Here is an 8,634-nt window from a genome sequence, read left to right on the forward strand (position 1 = left end):
TTCTCTCCGCAGAGTGAGTATTAGACAGTCTTCGTAACTCATCCTTGTAAGAGAGGACATACATCCCACATCGGCACTTTCGACCGTTTGGCTGTTTAGATGGCGTAGGGCCCTGCTTTTTGTCTGTGAATGTGGTGAACTGGTCCTCTGTTTAAGGTTATAGTTTGACTGAGCTGGGATTCTTCCCCAGTAATCCAATACCCCAAAATGTTCCCCTCTGAGCTCATCTGTCCTTGTCACGTTGCCTCACGTAGCCGATTACTCTGAACCTACAGAGTCCGTGACTTTTGATTCCATTGTGCACGTCTGGTAGAGACGCCCTGTCTTGGCTCGTCCCTGCATTAGCAGCAGGGACGCACCTCCCGGAGTGCAGAATAGGTGGGATCATCGCCGTGGGTCCCTCTGGTTCGTGTCCAGCTGTTTTCTGGAAGGTCCTCTGTCTGATGGATATAGAAATAATACATGTAGCACGTGGTTGTCAGATAAAAATATATGAGTCCTTCCAAAAGGGTGTGTTGTTCAATGAGGGAAAGTAACCATTTCCTGCACGCAGCTGCCTGGACAGGGACTGCTGCAGCCCTTCACCTCCAGGGGGTCAGGGAGTCCGCTCCGTGCGGCACTAAGAGGCAGGAGAAACGGCAGCATCCCCATCAGCGGTAAAGGAAAATCAGCTCTCCCCAAGTGCAGGCAACCAGAGTTCTTATTTTGGGGGGGGTTCATGGAACTTTAAGAGTGGAAGTACAAGTATGACTCAGTATCCCCACATGAAACAGAATACTGACTTGAGGGAGCCTGGGATGCTAATGAGCATCGCATCAAAGCGGCTCTGCTGAACAATAACAACCAGCCCAGCAGAGAGCGGCAACTGTGGCTCTTCTCCATGCCCCCCCCCCCCGCCCCCGCCCCGAGAGCCCGCACTCTCCCCTACGGTCCCTGAGCTTCACACGTCTCACAAGAGCCCGACTGGTGCTTGAGCTCCGGCCCGTGTGTCTCCGCACGAGCTCCCCGAGTCACTCGGAAACGCCTGAACTCCGTCCAGCGGAGCCACGGTGCCCAGCCCAGGCTCACCGTGGCCTGTGGCCGTTTGCCTACTTAGAGTTCCATCACGTGAATAAAACTGGGCCTTTCGGAGTGCTTATTTTTTCCCTCTCTGCTGGCTGTTGGAGTGTAAAGCTCGGGAAGCCTCTTGGTGGATTATCAGGAGTGAGAATCTGAGCCTGGTGCTGACAAGATCGCCTCCAGCCAGTCCCACGGTGACTCCAAACCGGCTTGTGCTGTTACTGGCAAGTGTCAATCAATCCGTCTTTGGACAGTGGCCAGGTGTTTGTATGTCCCTCCTGCCATTTTTATGAAAGAGGAATCACGTGACTAGCAGACACTCTGAGAGTGCAGTTTACTTAAGAAAATGGTTTCTTGTGCTTGTGATTACCGCAGAGGATCATTCCTTGCTAATCAAATATATTCCATACCTGGAAGAGGAATGGCAGACGCCCAAACTTCCGGTGGCAATGAGCTGGACTCATTTCCCCCCAATCCGTCGCCTGTTGACCGTCATCCTAATTATTGCAGATTCGAGGGCCCCCTTTTCTGTGGCATCTAGTAACTTTAGCATTAGCAACTGATTTGCTTCCCCAAGTTCAAAGGGGGCCCAACAGAGGATCTTTTACCGTCCACCCCCTTTCAAAACTTCTGCTGGGCAGCACAAGCCAGGCCTTGCGAGCCTTGCTGGTGCGATAGTGCGTTCCCCCAACGTGGAGCACCCTCTGGGGGAGCCCCGCAGGCCCAGCCAGGGCTTGTCCCCCTTTCTTTGGGCCTGTGTCTTGCGCCTTGTCCCGCTTTCTTTTGGGACCTGGCCTGAGAAGACAATCTCATCCACGCTTGTGTCTAGATGTGCACCGTCCAAGAAAGAAACCTTCACCTTTCAGACAAAGGCCGCCTAAATGCACTTAGAAAAAATGTTCCAACCCCTTTACCGCTCCACACATGCCCCTGTTCTGACGTTGCGTCGTGATGTTACGATGAAAACAGCACCGATGTGTCTGTCCCCGTCCCTCCTCCCTCAGCTGGGAGGTTCCATGTTTAGCACACTGGTGGGGGAAGGGGGACGATGAGCTCTAGGAACAAGGACGGGGCAAGTCCGGCCGGGCAGGGCAGGTTGCCAGCTGTGTCCGGAAGAGTGAGTGGGAGCTGGGCGGGCAGTGGAAGCAGGTGATGGACATTGCTGGGGGGAAGGGGAGGGGCCTGCACTGGGCACCCAGAGGGTGCTTCATGCGGAGCCAGCCCTAGAAAGCCCGGAGCGCTTTGAGCCCCACAGCCTCTGCTGGAGCTCGGACACGAGGGGTTCGGTTTCTCTCCCAGGGCAAAGGCTGTCTTCTATCTCCTTTTGGCTGTCTCTCCTCCGATGGAGACACCGTCCCTGAGACACCGTCCCTGAGCCACCGTCGTGAGCTTTTCTGCCCGTGGAGGTTGATTGGCAGGTGCGGGGCCTCCACACCTGCTGAGACCGACGCTCAGGTGGGATGTGATGGCTGGCCAGGTTTGAGCAGTAGCCTGGCTGTGACTGCGGGTCCTCACGGGCTCTACTGCGGGCTAATTGACTGGATTAACTGCTGCTTCTGAAATCTCCGAGCACCGTAGGAATTCTTCACTCCTGTTGAGCGGGAGGAGCGAGTCCCTGCCTCCTCGCCTTCCTTGCCTTTCTCCGTGGAGGACATGGAAAACAAATTCCAAAGGAAGTGTGAGAGAAAAGCTTCATTTTTATATAGCGATGCGCGTGGGAGAGACTAAAGACATGAACAGCCAGAGAGACTGAGATCTGAAGGCGGGGTCAAGGACAAGGTCAATCCTCCCAGGTGTTCATTGCAGGAAAATGATGACTCTCCCTTGCGGAAAACAGACTTCACGTGCAATAGGTAAGCTGCCTGGGAGAATAATGCCCCACAAATAACTCGAGTCTGAGGACACGTGGAATCCGTTTCTCATTATTCAGGTGCTGTGCTGGGTGTGCGTCTGAGAGTGGGAGGGAGTGGGTGTGGGGCAGGACCTGAACCTCTCTGCCTCCGGACGCTGGACCGTCGGGGCCCCTCCCTGTGTGGAGTCACCGGTCTAAGCTGGGCGTTCTTTTCTTTTTTTCAAATTCTATTTATTTATATTTAGAGAGAGGGGAAGGGTGGGAGAAAGAGAGGGAGAGAAACACCCATGTGTGAGAGGTACATGATTGGTTGCCTCTTGAGCTCCCCCTACTGGGGACCTGGCCTGCAACCCAGGCATGTGCCCTGACTGGAAATCGAACTGGTGACTCTTTGGTTTGCGGGCCAGCACTCAATCCACTGAGTCACACCAGCCAGGGCTAAGATGGACGTTCTTAATCTGGGCTCAGCAGAGGGTGGCTGAGAAACTTGTCTAAGGGGTCTTTGACTTTCATCAAGTTGACAAAGGGGCCTGTTACACCCAAATAAGTTTAAAACTCCGAGTTTGATACAGTGTGTTTTCTTTTTTCTTAAAGATTCTACTTATTCCTTTTTAGAGAGAAGGGAAGGGAGAGAGAAAGAGAGAGAATGAAACATCAGTGTGTGGTTGCCTGTCATGCATTCCCCACTGGGGACCTGGCCCGCAACCCAGGCATGTGCCCTGATTGGGAATCGAACTGGTGACTCTTTGGTTCGCAGGCCCACACTCAATCCACTGAGCCACACCAGCCAGGGCAATACAATGTGTTTTCAATTCTTTATTTATTCAATTTTTTTGGTGAGGTGTAGGTGGTGAGAGGGAAAAACTGGTGAATCTTCCCTTCCATGTGGCGTCACCTGCCCTGAAGTGGGAGTGGGGGAGAAAGGAAAAAATCACACCAGAACCCCTTTCCTCTGGCTGTTTTCAGAATTCTGGCAACAGTCGCAGATTATACTAATGAGTGCAGCTCTGGGTCACAGCTTGTCACCAAAGGAGGTCCGCGTAGGGCTCGCAGCCACGTGAGTTTTGGACAACTGCCAGTGCTCAGGCCTTCATGGGGCAGGACTTACACATGTTTAGCACGTGTGTATGTTCAGAGCCGGGCCACTCAACGTGGAAAGTATTTTATAGGAATCATGCACACACCACTGGTTAAAAATCACTGTAGAAATTGTCCGAGGATTGTGGTTCAGTCTCAGTGTTACCCAGAGTCGATTCCATAAGTCACTTTGAAACTATCGGGGACATTGGTTTCTCTCCGCTGTCTCCCATTCCCTCTCGTGTCCGTTTCTTGGAAGTTACCGTCTTCACATTCAAAGCTGCAAGTTTGGGATATTCAGGCACAAAATGAGTCTGAGCTTGGTGGATGTGATACAATGAAAAGAAGTGTTTGGTCTTGTCCTGGGTGCCTGGCACACAGCTCCTAACCCTGTGGGACTCAGGCCCTTTTATAATTCCCTCCGAGTCTAGGCTGGACTCACTTCAAACTAACAGGCAGCAGAAGGAATGGGAGAGCCCCTCTGAGATTAAGTTGTAAAGACTGCAGCTGCCAGAGCACAGGCGGCTGACTTCTCACACTATCCTCACCTGACGGTGGGAAGAGAGAGAGGAGGCGGGCTCTCTCATGAGAGAGAGGTCACCACAGGGGTCAGCATCTATGCTGATGAGGTGACCGGGGGCTGGGAAGCCCCTGGACAGCTTCAGGGTGGGGTCTGGTCACCAGAAAGAGCAAGGCATGATTAGGGGGTTGGAACTTTCAGCCCTGGAGACTGAGTTAGTCAGCAAATGGCCACGGATTTACTTAATTATGTCTGCAAAACGAAGCCTCCATAAAACGCCTAAACAATGGAGCATGGGGAACTTGCTGGTTGGTCAACAGGTCAAGGTGCTAGGCGGTGATGTGCCGGACAGAGCAGGGGCCTGAACCCCTGACGTATAGCCAGTCAGTGGGGAATAGGGGAGGCCTGACAATGAACTTGCCTCTGAAGTCAGGGGCAGCCCAGGGGTCTGGGCCTTTGTGCTGCGAGGAACTCTGAGACGTTAGTGTCAGAACCGAGTCGAGTTGTTGAGCGCCCGGTTGGTATCTGGAGAAAGGCGGAGCTGGGGTGCCGGGGACACCCCAGAGCGAGGCTCTCCTCGTGGTGGTCCTCAAACTCTGTTCCCGTGGAGCAGCAGCGTCCGCTCAGCGGGCCGGGGTCCCCTGTCATGGCAGGCGAATAAGGAACTTTTGACTTATTGGGAAAGGAAGAGGTTCTCAAATTGTCCTTCATGAAAACAAAATTCAGAGGTAACACTGGACACCCAGTCAGAGGGGCACCTTCAGCCACTCAGCGCCGCAGTGTCCTCGTCCCCCGTCACTGACAGTGGTTTGAGACCCAAATAGGTATTGGTTTTGATCTTGGCCACTTCCAACAGTTTCACCTTGGGCAAATCACTCACCGTTTCTAAGCAGCAGTTTTTCTCCTTTAATCTACGTCCCCTTCTGTCAGTCCCTCGTCGTTCACCATTTACTGTTGTTATTATTTCCATCCCTCCGCCCACGGTAGACATGAAACTGTCCATCAATATCTAGTTCCTTTTTCTTCTAGGCATTAGGACACACATGCCACACACACAGCCACGCACGGCCCGCTCTGGCCAGTGAAATGGGGGGACAGCCGATGATGGGTGCCCCTTCCAGGAGTAGAAGCCTTTCGGTGCTGGGGCCCGTTTTCCATCTTTCTTCTCGCCACGTGGCCGGCAGCGTGGCCGGGGAAGCTCAGCAGGCCAGGGTGCCTGAGCGGAGGCGCTGTGCCGTCCAGCCACCGTGGGCTTCGTGCGAACCAGAAATGCACCATCGGTGTGTCGATCCAATGCGATCTTGGCCAAGTAACAAATGGTTACTTGTTACTTAACCTAAAACGTCATCTTGCCTAGTTCCAAAAAGAAGTGAAAGCAACTTAAAGAGAAATAGAGCACAATAGGATAAAAAAAAGGACTGAGGAAATTAAGGATCAATTACAATACGTGTAATACCACTTACTTGACAGAGTCATTGGGAGAAAACACATATACTGTATTTTTCAGACCGTAAGACACATGTTTCCCTTCCCCCCCAAATTTGGGAGGAATAATGGTTGTTAAGGCTGCTGCTGAGTTCTGTTTACATTTACATTGGTGAAATAGTATGTTATTTCTGTTATTAAATATTTCACCACAGTTTTTGCTTCAAAAGTGTTTTTTCTATTTCCCTCTGAAACCTAGGTGTGTCTAATGGTCCGAAAAATACGGTATGTCGGTCAGTTTGGTTGATAATCCGGAGGCGTAACAATAGGAGAATCCAGGTCATTGTTACATTTGGATCTTCCTATACGACGGTCCCTCCCCACCGCAGCCACCTCTGTCCCTTCCCGCCATGCTCACTGAGGCCTTCCTTGACCCAGATACTCACGGTGACAACCTGGTTTCTCGCAAACCACACTCAGCACCCCGGCTTAGCTTTTTCCATCCTACTTATCACCATCGTATTTACTTGTCTCGGTCTTCTCCATGAGGGCCGTGGTCTTCGTCGGTTTTATTCACTGCCGTATCCGCAGGCCTGGACTGAGGCCGGGCGTGTGAAGTCAGCACACGGTGAATGTTGTTTGTATGCGTTATAATTTAACGACTTGTGACGCGATAGGAGAACTGCCCGGCACTCCGGAGCTTGGAGAGCAAGGCTCCCACCCGGCACTGAGAATGGGCCTTTCCACGTCCGTGGGTCGAGACCCCGATCCGTCCCTCTGTGCCCGCCCTGCCTCTGGCCCTTCTGCAGCTTGCGGGTTGTGAGGGCTGCCGCCTGCCAGACAGATGTCACTAACGATCAGGACGAGAACTAAGCACCGTGATCGACATTAACTGACCAGTTACAGTGTCCTAGCTGTAAGGCTAGGTGTACCCAGTTCACGATGCAATTTGAATTTCCCAAAACTCTGAAGTCAATGCTATTATTATATGTTTCAAGATGTGGACGTTCAGGCTTAACGATGCCACATAATAGGCCTAGGGGTACATTCTTACTGTGTGGTTCAGGAGGTGTTTTAATGACCTATTATTCTATCACAAGCCAATGAGACACAGCGGCTGTAAACAATTTTTGTTTATCGTGGTTCCGTGGGTTGAATGGATGCAGTGGGGTGATTCTCTCCTGGAGTCTCTCGTGTGATGGCCTCTGGCTGTAGTTCAGCGGCAGCTGCTGGCCTGGGTGTCCGAGACAGCTTGCTCATCTGGTGTCTCAGAGGGGTCACTTGGGGAACTGCCCAGCTGTCCCTGTGCCCGTGGTTGGCTTGAATTTCCTCACGGCGTGGACACCTCCAGGTAGTCAGGCTTCTCTGCTGACTAGCTTCTTATGAGCTGGCCTTCACAGTCACCCAGGGTCACTTGCTTGGCATTCTGTTAGCGGCCCAGGACTGGCTCAGGGTCACCAGGGAGCCCGGAGAGGCTGCAGTACTGGGAAGTCCGGCTCAGGAGGAGATGATTTTGGACACTTCAGGGGGGGGGGGGGGGGGGGGGAGAATGCCCTCCTGCCCTTCCTTAGCTCTTCTGGAGGGACCAGTAAACTTGCCACAAGCCTGGACGAGCAGGAGGAAAAAGCTCATTTGATGCGTGCACATGGGAGAATCACAGCACGGTGCTCGGATTGCAGGCTCCGAGGCGTGACGGAGGCAGGTGCCTTTTCCGCTTTTCTGCCAGAGAAACAGCCCATCCATGAGAACTTGGCAGCGCAGAGAAAGCCCCCCGTCCTGCAGGAAGGAGCGCAGGCGGGTTTGGGCTGGGGGAGTCAGCCAGCGAAGGCTATGCAAGGGTTAGGCCTTTCCGACCCCGGATTTTATAACTCTTGCAATAAGGCTGTCCCTCCGACCTTCAGGAGTGGGGAGCACGTCTATCACGGAGACTTGTTTCCTGCTTTAAGGGGGACAGAGCGGAGTCCGAGAGCCCTTCCCACCCCCACTGCTGTTTGGGGGATTTTCAGTTTGAAATAATCCATGTGCCACTGTGGGCTAGCATGGCGCGCCCTGCCCTGGGACCTGCCACTATCCCGGTGGGATTTTTAAACCAGACACTCTGAACCCCGGTTAGAGGTCGCAAACTCATTCCTGTAGGAGCAGGCAGGTGAAGTAAGGAGGGATGACAGCCTGCTGCAAGGAGGTCCAGACTGGAGCAGACCCTGGCGCGTGGGAGAGCACGACCACCCGACGGAGGAGGAGGGAGGCCGCCCCCAGCTCGGCCCGTTCCTCAGCAGCACCTCTGGCTCTCAGGGCACTGGGGTTCAGGCGGCCTCCCGCTGCCTGTGTTTCTGCTGGGTAAAGCCCCCTGTGCCCGACACTCTGACAGCCCCAGCCAGTGTGCCTGGAGGCTGGCTCGGTTTTCTAGAAGACCCACAGCTGGGCTCCCTGGGCCTCTGTGCGGCCTGCCCGTGGAACAAGACGAGGGCTGAGTTACAGCGGTGGGGAGGGCGGAGCACGCACATGTTCCATTGTGCTCTGGAATACCTGAGCTCCCAGGCCAGACCGCAGAGGGCTGTGGGCAGATCAGCCTCTCATCTGTCTCATCTCCGGAAACCTTGACTTTCAAGCTGTGTCAGAGCCAACCCCAAAGAAAGTAACCAGGCTTGACCCTGTGTGAGGAGAGAAGCAGCCTCCGGTGACAGGCGGCTGCCAGCCTGGG

The sequence above is a fragment of the Sturnira hondurensis genome, unplaced genomic scaffold, assembly GCF_014824575.4.
Source record: "Sturnira hondurensis isolate 20B ecotype Veracruz unplaced genomic scaffold, ASM1482457v3 Scaffold0022215, whole genome shotgun sequence".
NCBI classification, from domain to species: domain Eukaryota; kingdom Metazoa; phylum Chordata; class Mammalia; order Chiroptera; family Phyllostomidae; genus Sturnira; species Sturnira hondurensis.